The sequence below is a fragment of the Gopherus flavomarginatus genome, chromosome 25, assembly GCF_025201925.1.
Source record: "Gopherus flavomarginatus isolate rGopFla2 chromosome 25, rGopFla2.mat.asm, whole genome shotgun sequence".
Lineage (NCBI taxonomy): Eukaryota > Metazoa > Chordata > Testudines > Testudinidae > Gopherus > Gopherus flavomarginatus.
In genome coordinates, this window is record NC_066641.1 from 15,938,283 (window position 1) to 15,957,882 (window position 19,600).

Genomic DNA, 19,600 nt, shown 5'->3' on the forward strand with positions numbered 1-19,600 from the left:
GGAGCCCTCGCCCGAGGAGATACTGGCAGAGGTGGACCTGAGCTGCCTGGGCATCCTTCCAAGCAGATATGAACACTCCTCCACTTTGTGTCTCCCGCATAACTACACTTCACAACTTCTAGCTGCACGACTAAAGCCAAAGATAAATTCAGGGCAGAGGCTGAGTACAGATGGCTGCTTCCTTTTAGGTGGGTTTGGTTTCTCATAAAAGTTTACTTCTTTATTCTGGGTTCGGGAGGAGAATTTTCTGATCTTCCAGGACAGAGAGGAGCGGGTTCTTCTGAGCAGTGGCCTGGAACCAGGAAGGTGGGTACAGATGCTGAGTTGGTCTTTCATATGTCTGTCTGTGTGTCTCTCTCCTTGTACTTTCTCCTTGCATAGAACATGGGCAATGGTGAATGCTCACAAGCTTGGTCTGGAGAGCCTGCAACTCACTAGTGCATTAGGAGGGGGAACAGAAGCATGATGGGTACTAGATTCTTCATTGGTAGTGGTGGGGGTGACTGGGAGTTGACTCTGACTCTGTTCATCAAGTGGGGCTGATGTGCGGTGGGTGAGAGAGGGAGGGCAACATCTCAGACACCAATAGAACTTTGTGCGGTGATGGCTCCTGCTTGGGTTACATGCTGTGTTTGTAGAGGAATCGTCCAGGATTCGCAGCCAGAGGATAAACTGGAAGAAGTGAACCTGAGCAGCCTGGACATCCTTGTAAGCAGAGATGAACAGTCCTCAGCTTTCTGCCTTCTCCATGACTGGCGGTGAGTGAACAATTATGGCACTCTATCCCTCATCCGTACCACTCAAGTTTTCTTCAGAGGCCGTGAGCCTCCTCGTTGGGCATGGGGCTCTGTGGGATTACGACCAGGGGAAGGGACAGCGGTTTCCTCTGCACAGTAACTGTCTTGGATGCAGGTGCAACAGGCTGCTTAACATATGAACGTAAGAATGGCCAGACTGGGTCAGATCAAAGGTCCATCTAGCCCAGTATTCTGTCTACCAACAGTGGCTAATGTCAGGTGCCCCAGAAGGAATGAACAGAACTGGGAATAACCAAGTGATCCATCCACTGTCGCCCATTCCCAGCTCCTGACAAACACAGGCCAGGGACACCATCCCTGCTCATCCTGACTAATAGCCGTTGATGGATTGATCCTCCATGAATTTACAGTAACTCTTCACTTAACATCCTCTCGCTTAACAATGTTTCGATCTTACATCCCTGCTCAATTACAGAACATGCTGTATTTACAGTTGAGCAATGCTTTGCTATAACATGGTTTGGCTGCCTGCTTTGTCCACAGCCGGCAGCCCCCCATCAGTTCTCCTATGACCTCCCCACAGCGCTTCCCGCCCGCCAGCAGACACCGTGGATCAGTGCCTTTCCCTACTGCCTCCTGCCTGCGGCAATCAGTTGGCTTGTGGTGTCCGGAGACGGGGAGTGAAGATTCGGCATGCAGACTCCCCCTTCCCTCCCCTGCTTCCAAATGCTGCAAGCCAGCTGATTGCTGCAGGCAGGAGCGAGGACGCGGTGTGTGAAGTAAAGGGGAAGGAGCGAGGAGGAAGAGGCAGGTTAAGGGTGGGGGTTTGGGGGAAGAGGCGGTGTGGGCGGCCGAGGGTTGAGGCCCCCGACCCTGGTGCTTGCAGAGTAGGGGAAGCTGCCGCTCCGCAACGTGCTTCTCCTAGCCTACAGCACCTTCAGCCTCCTTGCCTGCCTCACCTCCAGTGCCAGTGGGCTGGGCCTGTGTAGGGTAAGGCAGGGGCACCCCCAACTATAATACTGTACTGTATGGCAAAAAATAATTCCCTGGAGTGTAACCCCCCCCCTCCATTTACATTCATTGTTATGGGGAAATTGGACTCGCTTAACATCATTTCACTTAAAGTCACATTTCCAGGAACATAATGGCAACGTTAAGTGAGGAGTTACTGTACTAGCTCTTATTTGAACCCCATTATAGTCACAGCATTCTCTGGCAAGGAGCTCCAAAGGCTGAGTGTGCATTGTGTACTTCTTAATTGTATCTATAAAGGTGTAATGGGAGATGGGAGAAGAAGAACCTACACAACACTGCAGATTGCGGATGATACCTTCTGTTTTTGCCTCTTGTGTTGTGCTTAGTACCACGGAGAAAGAGGTCAAGGGTAAGAGCCCACCCCCATTGTGAGATGGAAAGTGCACAAGAGCTGTGAGACAGCGAACGTTGTTGATTCCAGGCTATGCAGATGCCATGAAGCTGGGAGTGGAGCAGATGTCACCATCAGTGAGGTAAGTGTCTGGTTTGGTGAGGACTCTGGTAGCGCCCACCTGCCTCCAGGCTGAGACTTGTCGTTAGCTGGGGCTGAATTTGTAGAAAAAGTTTTCTGAGTAGCTGTAGTTACGAGGGAGACAAGATCCCCATTTTCAGGGTCTGGTCATTTCTCTGTTCACAAGCAGCGTGTCCTCTGCAGCAGAAGGTTGGATCCAGGGGGATGGCTCTAGCTGGTGAGTTTTTTGACTTCCTCCCACGTTTCTCTCTCTTTCCTCTAATGTGTTGGCCAACACACTCTCTGTCCTTGCCTCTCCTTGTCCTGTCTCCTTTCGTAGGACATGGGCAGGTGTGGTAGCTGTGCATCCCCACAGGCTAGGTCTTGGGAGTGATGAACAAGTAGGAGGGGACGAAAATCACACAGGGTGGTGAGCACTAGAGTGCAGCAGTGACTGTGGATGTTGATTGAGTCTCTGCTCTAGTGGGGCTGATGTGGATGGCATGGGAGAGGGAGGTAGGGATGAGGGTAAGATTTCGTGCACCAGTTGAATTTTGTGTACTGATGGCTTTTTCTTGAGCTACTTACTGCGTTTGCAGAGGAATCATCCAGGAGCAGCAGCCGGAGGAGAAATTGGCAGAAGTGGACCTCAGCTGCCTGGAAATCCTCCTAAGTGGAGATCAACAGTCCTCAGCTTTCTGTCTCCCACATAACTGCCTGTGAGTAAGAAGTCAGTGCTTGGAATTCCTCATCTGTACTCGCTGCTATTTTCTTCACACTCTGTTTGCTTCCTCGTTGGCTATGGGGCTCTGTGTGATTAAGGCTCGGGAAGGGACCAGAGTCTCTAGATCTCTCCTGGCGTCTGCCGTCTGGGACTGTGGTGGGCCCGCTGTGCACCCCTGACTCTCGCCCCCCTTTGCCTCTGCTTGCTGGAAGCAACAAGCTACAAGAAGCAATGTTACAAGCCAAAAACATGCTTTTCCCCACAGGTTTGGTGTGTGTGACCAGAGTGTGCTGTGCAGAGTGACTGTTTAAGGTGTCATTCCAAGGGTTGCTTTCTACTTGTAGTCCTAAAGGTGTGATGGGAGGAGGGTTCAGGGCAGAGCCTCACTGTGTGGGAGAGGCGAAAAGTAGAGCCTCCCCAACATAGCACACTGAGATGGTAACTTACTTGTTTTTTCCCCTTGTGCTGGGTTTAGTACCAAGGGAAAAGAAGTCACATCTCAGAGTCTACTGCCTTCATGTCATGGAAAGTGAGCGAGGGCGATGGGACCTCAAGAACTACTGATGCCAAGGAAAAGCCGTCCTACTGGGAGTGGAACAGTTGCCTTTCTCAATGAGATAACTGTCTGTTTTGGTGATTGCTCTGTTCACGGCCTACCTTGCTCCTGGTAGGGACGCTCCATTTGCTGGGGCTGTGTTTGTAAGAAAGTGTTTTTCACTAGCTGTGTTTGAGGGAGACAAGGACCCCATTCTCTGGGGCTGCTCTGTTCTCTGGCCAGTAGCGGTGTGTCCTCTGCATCAGAAGGTGAAATCCAGAGGGATGATTACAGGTGATGAGTTGCTTGCCTTCCTCCCATGTTTCTCTCTGTCTCTCTTCTCTAGTATGTTGGCCAACACTTTCTCTCTCTGTCTCTGTCCTTGCCTCTCCTTATCCCGTCTCCCTTCATAGCACATGTGCTAGGTGTGCATCCTCACAGCTTAGGTCTCGGGAGCTATGAACAAGTAGGAGGGGATGAAAATCATGCAGGGCAGTGGGCGCTAGAGTGGTGCAGTGTCTGTGGATGTTGACTCAGTCTCTATTCATCGAGTCGGGTGGATGTAGATGGGATGGGAGTGGGAGGCAGGGATGAGGGCAAGATTAAATGCACCAGTAGAGCTCTGTGTAGTGATGGTACTTGCTTGACTTTATTAGTTTGAAGAGGAATCATCCAGGAGCTCTCAATGGGCGAGAATATGCAGAAGAGGATCTCAGTAGCCTGGACATCCTTCTAAGGAGACATGAATAGTCCTCATCTTTCTGCCTTCTGCATAACTGGCTGTGAGTAAATGGTCAGTGCTTTCAATTCCTCATCTGTACTCGCTGTAGTATCCTTCACAGGCCTTGTGCTTCGTCTTTGGGTACGGGGCTCTGTGGGATTCATGCCAGGGAGAGACCAGAGTGACTATGTCGGGTGCAAGGGCTGCTTTTTGGTTGTAATGCTAAAGGTGTATGTGAGATGGGTCGAGGGCAGAGCCATGGGATAGAGGATTTGTGAAATGAAGAGACTGCGACATTGTAGAGGGAGGTGCTAATTTTTTTTTCTTCTCTCCCTCCTCCCACCCTGCTGGGTGTCGCATCAGAGTTTCCTGCACTGGAAATCAAGTGAGAGCAAGAGGACCTCGAGAATTATTAATGCCACAAAAAAGCTGTCCCACTGGAAAGAGAACAGCTGCCACTCTCAATGAGATAAGTGTCTGTTTTGGTGATTGCTCTGCTCACGGTCCACCTAGCTCTTGGTAGAGATGTCCCATTAGCTGGGGCTATGTTTGTAAGAAAATGTTTTTGTCTAGCTGTGGTTATGAGGGAGACGAGGTCCCTATTTTCAGGGGCTGCTCAGTTCTCTGGCCAGGAGCAGTGTATCATCTGCAGCAGAAGGTTAGATCCAGGAGGATGACTCCAGGTGGCAAATTGCTTGCCTTCCTCCTGTGTTTCTCTTTCTCTCTCCCCACTCTAGTATATTGGCCAACACACACACACTCTGTCCTTGCCTTTCCTTGTGGTATCTCCCTTCATAGTACACAGGCACTTGTACTAGGTGTGCAACCACACAGACTGTGTTTCAGGAGCAATGAAGAAGGAGGAGGAGATGAAAATCATGTGGGGCAGTGGGCGCTAAAGTGGAGTAGTTACTGTTGGTGTTAACTTGATCTCTGTTCATTGAATGTTGCTGATGTAGATGGGATGGAAGAGAGAGGCAGGGATGAGGGCAGGATTTCAAGTACCAGTAGAATTTTGTGTAGTGATGGCTCATGCTTGGCTTTTGCAGCTGCGCTTGCAGTGAAATTGTCCAGGAGTCTCAGACGGAGCAGAAACTGGCAGAGGTGGATCTGAGCAGCTTGGACATCCTTCTAAGGAGACATTCAGAATGCAGAAAGCTGAGGACTTCATAACTGGCTGTGAGTAAGAGGTCAGTGCTTTCAATTCCTTATCTGTACTCGCCGTAGTTTTCTTCACAGGCCGTGTGCTTCCTCATTGGTGTCATGGAGTTTGGTGGAGACAAGGCCCTGCACCCCCGGCTTCCGCCATTCATGAAGACTCTGTCAGCCAGTAAAACAGAAGGCTTATTTAGACGACAGGAACACAGTCCAAGACAGGTCTTGCAGGTACAGATAACGGGACCCCTTCAGTTAGGTCCATCCTTGGGGGGCCCAGGGAGGCCAGAGCCCCGTCTGGGCTCCCCTCCATTTTCCCAGCCAGCTCCAATTGGAGACTCTCCAGCCCCTCCTGTCTGGCCTTTCTCCCTTTCCCGGGCCAGGAGGTCACCTGATCTTTGTTCTCTGACACCTTCAGTTGGCACCTTTGCAGAGGAGTGGCCCAGGCCATTCGTTGCCAGGAGAGATGCCGGCCATTCTCTATGCAGACAGCATCACAGGGGTCCTCTAAATCTCTGCAAAAATCATACACCCTGATCTCCCACACCTAGATATTTAAGAAAGGTGTAGGGGAAGCTGAGGCACCCACAGTATTCAGAGAAAACATTAAGAACATTCCCACTTGGTCACAATTGGGTACGAGGCTCTTTGGGATTAAGGCTAGGGAAGGGACAAAAGTCTACTGAGCAAAGTGACTATTTATTTTGGGTGCAGTTACAATGGGTCCCTTCTATTTGGGGTGTAAATTAGCTGAGGGTGGAGCCATGGGATATGTGAGCTGTGAAATGAAGAGACTACTCGACATTGCAGACAGAGATGCTAATTTACTTTGTTGTTCTCCCCTCTGCTGCGTTCAGTGCCAAGGGAAAAGAAGTCACATGTTAGATTCTACTGCCCTCATGCGATGGAAAGTGAGTGAGAGCAGCAAGCCTGTGAGTATTTTTCATGCCAGGCAAGAGTCGTTCATCTGGGAGCCGAGCAGACACCACCGTCACTGAGATAAGTGTCTGTTTTGCTGAGGGTTCTGCTCAAGGCCCAGCTGACTCCTGGTACAGACACTCAGTTAGCTGGGGCTGGGTTTGTAGGAAAAGGTTCCTGACTAGCTGCGGTTAGAAGGGAGACAAAGTCCCCATTTTCAGGGGCTGCTCAGTTCTTTGGCCAGGATTGGTGTGTCCTATGCAGGAGAAAGTTAGATCCATGTGGGTGACTCCAGGGGCTGAGTTGCTTGCCTTTCTCCTGTGTTTCTTTCTCTTCTCTACTCTACTCTGTGTTGGCCAACACACATCCCCTCTCTCTCTCTCGCCCTCTCTCTCCCCCTTCATAGGACACAGGCAGGAGTGCTAGGTGTGTATCCCCACAGCCTAGATCTCAGGAGCTATGAAGAAGTAGGAGGGGTGAAAAGCATGTAGCGTAGTGGGTGCTAGAGTGGAGCAGTGACTGCGGATGTTGACTGTCTCTGTTTGAGTAGGGATGATGTGGATGGGATGGAAGAGGGAGGCAGGGATGCGGGCAAGATTTCACGCACCAATAGAGCTTTGTGTTGTGATGGCTCATGCTTGGCTTTTGCAGCTGCGCGTGCTCAAGAATTGTTCTTCAGGAACCCCAGACCAGGGAGAAACTGGCAGAAGTGGACATGAGCAGTCTGGACATCCTTCTAAAGAGACATGAACAGTCCTCTGTTTTCTGTCTCCTGCATAACTATACTTCACGACTTTTAGGGGCACAGCTAAAGCCCAAGATAAATGCAGGATAGAGGCTGAGTACAGATGGCTGCTTCCCTTTGGGTGAGCTTGGTTTCTCATTAAAGTTTTCCTCCTTATTGTGGGTGCAGGGCCGGCGCTTCCATTTAGGCGGCCTAGGCAATTGCCTAGGGCGCCAGGATTATTGGGGGGTGGCAATTTGCCTGGGGGGGGTGGCAGGCGGCTCCGGTGGACCTGCCGCAGTCTTGCCTGCGGAGGGTCCCCTGGTCCCGTGGCTCCAGTGGAGCTGCCGCAGGCATTCCTGCGGATGGTCCGCTGCTCCTGCGGCTCCAGTGGACCTCCCGCAGGCACGGCTGTGGCAGCTCCACCGGAGCAGCGGACCCTCTCCACAGGCACGACTGCGGCAGATCCACCGGAGCCGTGGGACCAGCGCGTGGGGCAGCGAAATGGCCGCGTGCGTAGGGCGCTAAAAACAGTAGTGCTGGTCCTGTGTGGGTGCAGGAGAAGAATTTCCCTATCTTCTAAGCTGCTGATCGTCCAGGACAGAGAAGCGGGTTCTTCTGAGCAGTGGCCTGCAACCAGGAAGGTGAGTACAGATGCTGAGTTGATCCTTCTTCCTATGTGTGTGTTTGTGTCTGTCTGTCCGTGTCTCTCTCTCTCTCTCTCTCTCTGAGCTCTAATATGTTGGCCAGCATGCTCGTGCTCGCTCTCTCCTTGTAGTCAAGTATCAGAGGGGTAGCCGTGTTAGTCTGGATCTGTAAAAGCAGCAACGAGTCCTGTGGCACCTTATAGACTAACAGACGTTTGGGAGCATGAGCTTTCATGGGTGAATACCCACTTCGTCGGATGCGTCTTACGAAGTGGGTATTCACCCACAAAAGCTCATGCTCCAAAATGTCTCTTCTTGTACTGTCTCCTTGCATTGAACATGGGCAGTGGTGCATGCTCGCTTGGTCTGGAGAGCCTGCATAACACTGAGGCATTGGGGGAGGGAAGAGAAGCATGATGGGTACTAGATCTTCCATTGGTAGTGGCGGAGGTGACTGTGGGAGTTGACTCTGACTCTGTTCATCAAGTGGGGCTGATGTAGAGTTGATGGGAGAGGGAGGGCGGTATCTCAGACACCAATAGAACTTTGCACAGTGATGGCTCCTGCTTGGGTTACATGCTGTGTTTGCAGAGGGTTCGTCCAGGAGCCCAGACAGCGGAAACACTGGGAGAAGTGAACCTGAGCAGCCTGGACATCCTTGTAAGCAGAGATGAACAGTCCTCAGCTTTCTGCCTTCTCCATGACTGGCTGTGAGTGAATAATTACGGCCTCTGTTCCTCATCCGTACCACTCTAGTTTCCTTAGAGGCTGTGAGCGTCCTCGTTGGCCATGGGACTCTGTGAGATTAAGACCAGGGCAAGGGACAATAGTCTCCTCTGCAGAGTGACTCTCTTGGATGTAGGTGCAAGGTGCTGCTTAACATACAAACGTAAGAATAGCAATACTGGGTCAGACGAAAGGTCCATGTAGTCCAGTATCCTCCCTTCCGACAGTGGCTTCCGTCAGAGGGAATGAACAGAACACGGAATCACCGAGTGATCCATCTCCTATTGCCCATTCCCAGCTTCTGGCAAACAGAGGCTATGGACGCCATCCCTGCCCATCCGTAATAATAGCTGTTGATGGACCTCTCCTCCATGAATTTACATAGTTCGTTTTTGAACCCTATTAAGCTTGAGCTTGACAACATTCTCTGACGAGGAGTTCCACAGTTTGAGTGTGCATTGTGTGCTTTTTAATTGTATCTATAAAGGTGTAATGGGAGATGAGAGAAGAAGAACCTACACAACATTGCAGATTCCGATGATAACTTTTGTTTTTCTCTCTTGTGCTTAGTACCACAGACAAAAGTCAAGGGTAAGAGCCCACCCATGTTGTAGATGTAAAGTGCACAAAAGCCGTGAAACAGCCAGCGTTGTTGATGCCAGGCTATGCAGGTGCCATCAAGCTGGGAGTGGAGCAGACGTCACCATCAGTGAGATAAGTGTCTGGTTCGGTGAAGACTCTGCTAACGGTCCACCTGCCTCCAGGTTGAGACTTGTTGTTAGCTGGGGCTCGGTTTGAAGGAAAAGATTCCTCACTTGCTGTGGTTACGAGGGAGACAAGGTCCCCATTTTCAGGGTCTGGTCATTTCTCTGTTCACAAGCAGTATGTCCTCTGCAGCAGAAAGTTGGATCCAGGGGGATGACTCCAGCTGGTGAGTGTTTTTGACTTCCTCCCACGTTTTTGTCTCCCTCTCCTCTAATGTATTGGCCAACACATACACTGTCTGTCTCTCTGTCCCTCTCTCTCTCTCTCTCTGTCCTTGCCTTTCCTTGATCTGTCTCCCTTCGTAGGACATGGGCAGATGTGGTAGGCAGGGCTGGCTTTAGGCCTATTCCACCAATTCCCCCGAATCAGGCCCTGCGCCTAAGAGGGCCCCACGCCCAGTGAGAATCCCTTCCCTGGCTAGAGGCACCTTTTTAATTTTCTCTCACCTGGTAGTGCTTTGGGTCTTCAGCGGCGGGTCCTTCACTCTCTCCAGGTCTTCGATGGTACTTCAGTGGCAGGTACTTGGCTTACTCTGGGTCTTTGGCGACACTTCGGCAGCGAGTCCTTTAGTGCTGCTGAAGACCTGGAGCGAGTGAAGGCCCACAAACAAAGTGCTGCCAAAGACTCGGAGCACCGCCTGGTGAATACAACCCCACGTGTTTCTTTAAATGTGTTTTTTTTTTTTTAAAAGTCATCCCTGCCAGGGCCCCGTCGAAACTGTTTGAATTGGGCCCCGCATTTCCTAAAGCTGGCCCTGGCGGTAGGTGTGCATCCCCACAGGCTAAGTCTTGTGAGCTATGTACAAGTAGGGGACCAAAATCATGCAGGGTAGTGGGTGCAAGAGTGGAGTGGGTACTATTGATGTTGACTATCTGTTTGAGTGGGGCTCATATAGATGCAATGTGAGAGGGAGGCAGAGATTAGGGCAAGATTTCATGCACCTTCAGAGCTACCTGTAATGCAGGCTCATTCATGGCTTTTGCAGCTGCACTGGCAGATGAATTGTCCAGGATCCTTCCCTGGATGAGAGACTCTTAGAAGTGGACTGATGAGCCTGAGCATCCTTCTAAGCAGAGATGAATAGTCCTCAGCTTTCTGCCTTGCACATTACTGGCTTTGGGGATGAAAATCATGTGGGATAGCAGGCGCGAGAGAGGAGTGGAGCGGGGTTTGTCAGGGTTACAGGGTCTGTGTTCATCGAGTCGGGCTGATGTACATAGAATGGGAGAGGGAGACAGAGATGAGGGAAGATTTCACGCACATTCACAGTTTTGTGTAATGCTGGCTGATGCATGGCTTTTGGTAGCTGCACTGGCAGAGGAATTGTCCAGGAGTCCTACCCGGACGAGAGACTCTCAGAAATGGACCTGATCAGCCTGAACATCCTTCTAAGCAGACATGAACAGTCCTCAGCTTTCTCCCTCCTGCATAACTGGCTGTGAGTAAATGGTCAGTGCTTGGAATTCCTTATCTCTACTTGCTGTAAATTTCTTCAGTCACCATGTGCATCCTCATTTAGTACGGGGCTCTGTGGGATTAAGACTGGGGAAGGGACCAGAGTTGCAGTTGCACGGGCTACTGGGATGATCCGAGGAATGGAAAACCTGTCTTTTATGAAAGGAGACTCAAAGAGCTTGGCTTGTTTAGCCTAACCAAAAGAAGGTTGAAGGGGGATATGTTTGCTCTTTATAAATATATCAGAGGGATAAATATTAGGGAGGGAGAGGAATTATTTAAGCTTAGTACCAATGTGGACATAAGAATAAATGGATATAAACTGGACACTAGGAAGTGTAGACTTGAAATTAGAATAAGGTTTCTAACCATTAGAGGAGTGAAGTCCTGGAACAGCCTTCTAAGGGGAGTAGTGGGCGCAAAAGACATATCTGGCTTCAAGACGAAGCTTGATAAGTTTATGGAGGGGATAATATGATGGGCTAGTCTAATTTTGGCAACTAATTGATCTTTGATTATTAGCAGGTAAATATGCCCAGTGGTCTGTGATGGGATGTTAGATGGGGTGGGATCTGAGTGACTACAGAGAATTTTTTCCTGGTTGCTGGCTAGTGAGTCTTGCCCTCATGCTCAGGGTTTAACTGATCACCATATTTGGGGTCGGGAAGGAATTTTCCTCCAGGGCAGATTGGCAGGGGCCCTGGAGGTTTTTCGCCTTCCTCTGCATCATGGGGCATGGGTCACTTGCTGGAGGATTCTCTGCAACTTGAGGTCTTCAAACCACAATTTGAGGACTTCAATAACTCAGACATAGGTTTGGGGTTTGTTATGGAAGTGGATGGGTGAGATTATGTGGCCTGCATTGTGCAGGAGGTCAGACTAGATGATCATAATGGTCCCTTCTGACCTTAAAGTCTGAGTGTAAGCGAAAAATCAAGCTAATTCCATTTCAGAGCAAGCCAATCCCTAAGAATCCCAATGTTCTATTTGACTAGATCTCTCCTGGTGTGCAGTCTGGGACTGCAGTGGGCCCGCTGTGGATTCTCTTCCCTTCTTCCCCCTGGCTTGCCCACGATTGCTGGGAGCTGATAAAAAAAAAAAGGCAAGAAGCTACAACAAGGAACAACCTGCAAGCCAAAAACTACCCAGCAAGCAACTCACGAGCCAATTAAGCCAAAAGCAAGCCCAACTGCTGCATATTTTTCTGCAGGGTTGGCATTTCTGTGCAGAGTGGCTTTTTCGGTGGTTGTTGCAAGGGGTCCTTTCTACTTTTTGTCGTAAATGTGTAATGGGAAAAGGTTGAGGGTGGTATCCCACTGTATGGGAGAGGTGAAAAGAGCCTACCCGACATTGCTGACTGAGGGTAACTTACTGATTTTCGTCCTTTGTGCTGGTTTTAGTACCAAGAGAAAAGAAGTCATGTGTCTGAGTTTACTGTCCTCAGACAATGGAAAGTGAGCGAGAGCGATGAGACCACGAGCGGCGTTGATGTAATGCAAAAGCCGTTCAACTATGAGTGGAACCGCCACCGCTCTCAGTGAGATAAGTGTCTGGTTTGCTGTTTGCTCTGCTCATGGCCCACTTCCTGGTAGGGACACCCCGTTAGCTGGGGCTGGGTTTGTAAGAAAAGGTTTCTAACTACTGGTTACGAGGGAGACAAGGTGCCCATTTTCAGGGGCTGCTCATTTTTCTGTACACAAACAGTGTGTCCTCTGCAGCAGAAGTTTGGATTCAGGGGGATGACTCCAGCTGGTGAGTTTCCTGACTCCTTCCCATGTTTTTCTCTCTCTCCTCTAATGTGTTGGCCAACACACACTCTGTCTGTCTGTCTCTCTCTGTCCTTGCCTCTTCTTATGCTGTCTCCCTTCGAAGGACACGAGCAGGAGTGCAAGGTGTGCATCCCCACAGGTTAGGTATCAGGAGCTATGAAGAAATAGGAGGGGATGAAAATCATGCAGGGCAGTGGGCGCTAGAGTGGAGCGGTGTCTGTGGATGTTGACTCAGTCTCTGTTCATCGAGTCGGGCGGATGGGGATGGGATGGGAGAGGGAGGCAGGTATGAGGGCAAGATTAAATGCACCAATAGAGCTCTGTGTAATGATGGTACTTGCTTGGCTTTATTAGTTTGAAGAGGAATCATCCAGGTGCCCTCGCTGGGTGACAATATGCAGAAGTGGACATGAGCAGCCTCGACATTCTTCTAAAGAGACATGAATAGTCCTCCGCTTCCTGCCTGCCACTTAACTGGCTGTGAGTAAAAGGTCAGTGCTTTGAAATCCTCATCTGTACTCACTGTAGTATTCTTCACAGCCCCTGTGCTTCCTCGTTGGGTACGGGGCTCTGTGGTATTAAGGCTGGGGAGGGGTCAGAGTCTGCTGTGCAGAGTGACGATGTTGGATGCCATTGCAAGGGGTGCTTTTGGTTGTAATGCTAAAGGTGTAACGGGAAGAGGGTTGAGGGTGGAGCCCTACCATGTGGAAGAGTTGAAGGGAAGAGCCTATAAGACATTATGAAGTAAGGTGGTAACTGATCTGTTTTCTCCCCCTGTCCTGGGTTTAGTACCAAAGGAAAATAAGTCACGTGCCAGAATCTACTTCCCTCATGCGATGGAAAGCGAAGGAGAGCAATGACACTGAGTATTGTCGATGCCATGCAAAAGCCGTCCAACTGGGAGCGGAACAGCTGCCACGCTCAATGAGATAAGTGTCTGTTTTGGTGATTGCCCTGCTCACGGCCCTCCCTGCTCCTGGTAGGGACGCCACATTAGTTGGGGCTGGGTTTGTAAGAAAATGTTCTTAACTAGCTGTAGTTACGAAGGGCACAAGGTCCCTATTTTCAGAGGCTGGTCAGTTCTCTGGCCAGGAGCAGCGAGTTCTCTGCAGCAGATGGTTGGATCCAGCAGGATGACTGCAGGTGGTGAGTTGCTTGCCTTCCACTTGTGTTTTTTCTTTCTTTCTCTCTCTGTCTGTCTGTTCTCTAGTATGTTGGCCAACTCTGACTCTCTCTGTTCTTACCTTTCCTTGCGCCATCTCCCTTAATAGGACATGGGCAGGGTGCTAGGTGTGCATCCCCACAGGGTAGGTCTTGGGAGCCATGGAGAAGTCGGAGCAGAGAAAAATCATGAAGGGCAGTGGGTGCTGAAGTGGAGTGGTGACTCTCTGTTCATTGAGTCAGGCTCAGGTAGATGACAAGGGAGAGGAAGGCAGGGTTGAGGGCAAGATTTCATGCATGAATAGAACTTGTACTGATGGCTCATGCATGGGTTTTGCAGGTGCACTTTCAGAGGAAGTGTCCAGGAGCCCCAGCCCGAGGAGAAGCTGGCAGAAGTGGATCTGATCAGCCAGAACATCCTTCTAAGCAGACATGAGCAGTCCTCAGCTTTCTGCCCTGCACATAACTACGCTTCATGACTTTTAGCGGCACGGCTGAAGCTTAAGATAAATGCATGGTATAGGCTGAGTACAGACGGCTGCTTCACATTAGGTGGGTTTGGTTTCCTATAAAAGTTTTCCTCCTTGTTCTGGGTGTGGGTGGAGAATTTCCCAATTTCGGAGTAGCTGTGGGGTTACATCCGGGGGAAGGGACAGTTAGTCTCCTCTGCACAGGGGCTCTCTTGGGTGCAGGTGCAACAGGCTGCGTAACATACAAACAAGAGAAGGGCAGTACTTGGTCAGATCAAGGGTCCATCTAGCCCAGTATCCTGTCTTCCGACTGGCTAATGCCAGGTGCTTCAGAGGGAAGGAATAGAACAGGGCATTGAGAAGTGATCCATCCTGTGTCGCCGAATCCCAGCTTCTGGCAAACAGAGGATAAGGGCACCATCCCTGCTCATTCTGACCAATAGCCATTGATGGGCCGATCCTCCATGAATTTACCTAGTTCTTTTTTGAAACCTGCTATAGTCTTGGCTTTCAGAGCATTCTCTGGCCAGGAATTCCAGAAATTAAATATGTGTGGTGTGCTTTTTAATTGTATCTATAAAGGTGTAATGGGAGATGGGAGAAGAACATACACAGTATTGCAGATTCTGATGTTCTGATATTCAGGCCTGTCTGCAAAGGCCTACGCTTTAAGAATTTAGGTGTATTATTATCACTTATCTACTTATAGAGGTATAAAAGAGAATAAAAAATCACTGTCTGTGGAATGGCCTTCTGTTACTGTGACAGGCTAAGGCCTTCAGCTAAGATGTAGTTAGGTAGCCATAAGCTGGGAAGTGTCTAGTCACATCCTCACATTCCAAACTAGTAAATGGAAATAAGGTGCTATTGGGCTGTTAAGAATACAATCCTGTTCTGATATTCCATCACCTTCTGAGAAAGGGAAGCGCCTAGAAGATGTAAAAGGAAACTTAGTTTGATAACATCCTGTCTGACAAGAACTCACTTATCAATAGACACAGCTGGAGAATCCTTATGTCTGTATAGATGTAGCTGTGAAATCCTCACTTCTGTATTGTTTTGTATGTTTGTTTGCATGTCTCTGTCTGGTTCTGTGATTGTTTCTGTCTACTGTGTAATTAATTTTGTTGGGTGTAAACCAATTAAGGTGGTGGGATATATTAAATAACCATGGTACAGCATGTTAGGCTTAGTTAGTTAAATTTCAGTAAAATAATTGGTTAAGGAATAGCTAAGCAAAATTCAACTTTTACTATATAGTCTGCAGTCAATCAGGAAGTAAAGAGTGGGGCGGGATGGGGGAATCAAAATCGTATCTTGCTAAAGGGGGAATAGGAACAGAGGCAAGGCTCTGTGGTGTCAGAGCTGGGAAGGGGGACACTAAAGAAGGAAACTGGAATCATGCTTGCTGGAAGTTCACCCCAATAAACATCGAATTGTTTGCATCTTTGGACTTCGGGTATTGTTGCTCTCTGTTCATGCGAGAAGGACCAGGGAAGTGAGAGAGTGAAGGAATAAGCCCCCTAACAATAACTTTTGTTTTTACCATCTGTGTTGTGCTTAGTACCACAGACAAAGAAGTCAAGGGTAAGAGCCCACCCCTGTTGTGAGATGGAAAGCGCACAAGAGCTGTGAGACAGTGAGCATTGTTGATGCCAGGCTATGCAGATGCCGTCGAGCTGGAAGTGGAGCAGCCTTCACCATCAGTGAGATAAGTGTGTGGTTTGGGGAGGACTCTCGTAACGGCCCACCTGCCTCCAGGCTGAGACTTGTTGTTAGCTGGGGCTCGGTTTGTAAGAAAAGGTTCCTGATTAGTGGTTATGAGAGACACGAGGTCCCCATTTTCAGAGGCTGCTCAGTTCTCTGGCCAGGAGCAGTGTGTCCTCTGCAGCAGAAGGTTAGATCCAGGAGAATGGCTGCAGGTGGAGAGTTGCTTGCCTTCCTCCTGTGTGTGTGTGTGTGTCTCTCTCTCTGTTCTCTTGTATGTTGGCCAACACACACCCTCTCTCTATCCTTACCTTTCCTTCTGCTGTCTCCCTTCTTAGGACACAGGCAGATGTGCTAGGTGTGCATCCTTACAGGTTAGGTCTTGGAAGCCCTGGAGTAGTAGGAGGGGATGAAAACCATGTTGGGCAGTAGGTGCTAAAGTGGAGCAATGACTGTCGGTGTTAACTCGGTCTTTGTTTATCGAGTGGGGCTGATGTAGATGGGATGGAAGAGGGATTGAGGGATGAGGCCAAGATGTCAAGCACCAATAGAGCTGTGTGTAGTTATGGCTCATGCTTGGCTTTTGCAGCTGCTCTTGCAGAGGAATTATCCAGGAGCCCCAACCCAAGGAGAAACTGGCAGAAGTGGATCTGAGCAGCTTGGACATCCTTCTAAGGAGACATGAACAGTCCTCAGCTTTCTGCATTCTGAACAACTGGCTGTGAGTAAGCGGTCAGTGCTTTCATTCCTTATATGTACTCGCTGTAGTTTTCTTCACAGGCCCTGTGCTTCCTCGTTGGGTACAGGGCACGGTGGTATTAAGGCTGCGGAAGGGACAGTAGTCTCCTGAGCAGAGTGACCATTTTGGATGCAGTTACAATGGGTCCTGTCTAGCTGCAGGTGTAAAGTAGTAACGGGAGATGGTTTGAGGGCAGAGCTGTGGGATAACAGGAGATGTGAAATGAAGAGACTACGTGACATTGCAGACGGAGATGCTATTTTTTTTCTTTCTCCCCTCTGCTGGGTTTAGTACCAAGGAAAAAGAAGTCACACATCAGAGTCTACTGCCCTCATGCGAAGGCAAGTGAGTGAGAGCAGCGAGCCTGTGAGCATTGTTCAGGCCAGGCAAGAGCCGTCCATCTGGGAGTCGAGCAGACACCACCGTCACTGAGATAAGTGTGTGTTTTGCTGAGAGTTCTGCTCACGGCCCATCTGACTCCAGGTAGAGACACCCCATTAGCTGGGGCTGGGTTTGTAAGAAAAGGTTCCTGACTAGCTGTGGATACGAGGGAGACATGGTCCCCATTTTCAGGGGCGGCTCATTTTTCCATCCGCAGGCAGTGTGTCCTCAGCAAGAGAAGGTTGGATCCAGGGGGATGCCTCGAGCTGGCGAGTTCCTTCCCCTTCTCCTGTGTTTTTCTCCCTCCCTCTCTCTCTTTTTCTGTACTGTGTTGGCCAACACACACACTCTTTTTCTCTGTGTCTGTGTCCTTGCCTCTCCCTGTAATTTCTCTCTTTATAGGACACCGGTAGGTGTGGATCCCCTCAGGCTAGGTCTCTGGAGCCAGGAAGAAGTAGGAGGGGATGAAAATCATGTGGGATAGTGGATGTGAGAGTGGAGGCGGGTTTTATAAAATATCGAGCACTTGTAGCATGTTGGACAGTGATGGTTCTTCCATAGGTGGTTTGCTGTTCTTGCAGAGGCCTGCTCAAGGCCAATGGAGCAGCCCCAGACAGAGGAGGAGCATCTGGAGGAACCAGACCTGCACAATATAGATGTTTCACTTGGCAGCTGAGCTGAGGATTGCTCTCATGATATTCAAGGAGCAGGTGTGTGGTTCTGTGAAATCTCTCTATCCACTATCTGCTGTGATAGACCCAGGCCAGTTGGGAAACAGCAGAGTAGTAGAAGGGAGATATACCTGCGACTGGATAAGTAGTTTTGTGTTCCCTGAGTGACCAGAGCAGGGGCTGCTCCAGGCTAATGAGAACACCTGACTCCAATTAACCTGCTAAGAGTCAGGTGAGGCTGTTAAGCACGTGACTCTAGTTAAGTAGTCGGTGTTTGGAATCCCTCATCTCTACTTGCTTCAGTTTTGTTCAGAGGCTGTGAATTTCCTCGTTGAACATGGTGCTGTATGGGATTCAGATGAAGGAAAGGTAAGTCTCCTGTGCAGAGTTAGTATTTTGGATGTAGGTGCAGTTGGCTGCTTTTTAGTTGTGGTGCTAAAGCTGTAATTGGAGGAGTGTTGAGGATGGAGCCCTGAGGTGCGGTAGATGCGAGAAGAAGAAACTATGCACGTGGCTGACTGAGATGCTAACTGATTTGTTTTCCCCCCTTGTGCTGGGTTTAGTACCAAGGGAAAAGAAGTGGAGGGTCAGAGTCTGCTCCCCTCATGCGATGGAAAGCAAGTGAGAGCAGAGAGACAGCGAACTTTACTAATGCCAGGCAAGAGCCCTCCAGCTTGGAGCCGAGCAGCCATTACTGTCAGTGCTCACTTCCCGCTTGGTTTCAGGTACGGATGCCCAGTTAGCTACGGCTGGGTGTGTAACAAAATGTTTCTGACGAGCTGTGGATACGTGGAAGACAAAGTCCCCATTTTCAGCATCAGCTCATTTCTCTGTTCACAAGCGGTGTGTCCTCTGCAGAAAAGCTTGTTTGCAGGACGATGATTCCAGGTGAGGAGTTGCTTCCCTTCCTCCCATGTTGATCTCTCTCTCTGTGTGTTGGCCAACACTCCCTCTCTAAATCTGTCCTTGCCTTTGTGCTATCTTGCTTCATGGCACATGGGCAGGTGTGCTAGGTGTGCTCCCCACAGGTTTGGGTCTCGGGGGTAATGAAGAAGTAGGAGGGGACAAAAATTATGTGGGGTAGAAGTGATCAGAGTGGATTGGAGACTGTCGGTTTTGAGTCGGTCTGTGTTCATCAGATGGGGCTGATGCAAATGGAATGGGAGAGGGAGGCAGAGATGAGGGCAAGATTTCACACACCTTCACAACTGTGTGTAATGCTGGATCATGCATGGCTTTTGCAGCTGCGCTGGTACAGGAAGTGTCCAGGAACCCTACCTGGAGGAGAGACACTCAGAAGTGGTCGTGATCAGCCTGAACATCTTTCTAAGCAGACATGAACAGTCCTCAGCTTTCTGCCTCCTGCATAAATGGCTGTGAGTAAGCGGTGAGTGCTTGGAATTCCTCATCTGCACTTGCTGTACTTTTATTCACAGGCTGTGTGCTTCCTCGTTGGGTACGAGGCTCTGTGGGATTAAGGCTGAGGAGTAGCCAGAGTCTCCTGAGAAAGTGACTATTTTGGGTGTCGTTACAATGGGTGTCTTCGACTTGCAGTTGTAAAGCAGTAATGGGAGATGGGTTGAGGGTGAAGCCCTGGGATACGGGAGATGGGAAATGAAAAGATTACATGACATTGCAGATGGAGATGCTATTTATTTTTGTTTATCCCCTCCTTTGCTGGATTTGGTACCAAAGGAAAAGAAGTCATGTGTCAGTCTACTGCCCTCATGCCATGGAAAGCGAGCGAGAGCGATGAGATCGTGAGCATTGTTGATGCCATGCAAAAGCCATCCATCTGGCAGCAGAAGAGCTGCCACTGTCAGTGAGATAAGTGTCTGTTTTGGTGAGGGCTCTGCTCATGGCCCATGTTGATGCTGGTAGGGATGCCCCGTTAGCTAGGGCTGGGTTTGTAAGAAAAGGTTCCTGACTAGCTGTGGTTGTAAGAGAGACAAGGTTCCCAATTTCAGGGGCTGATGATTCCTCTGGTCAGGAGCAGTGTGTCCTACGCAGCAGAAGGTAGCATCTAGGAGTATGATTCCAGGTGTCGAGTTACTTCTCATAATATAAGAACTAGGGGCCACCAAACGA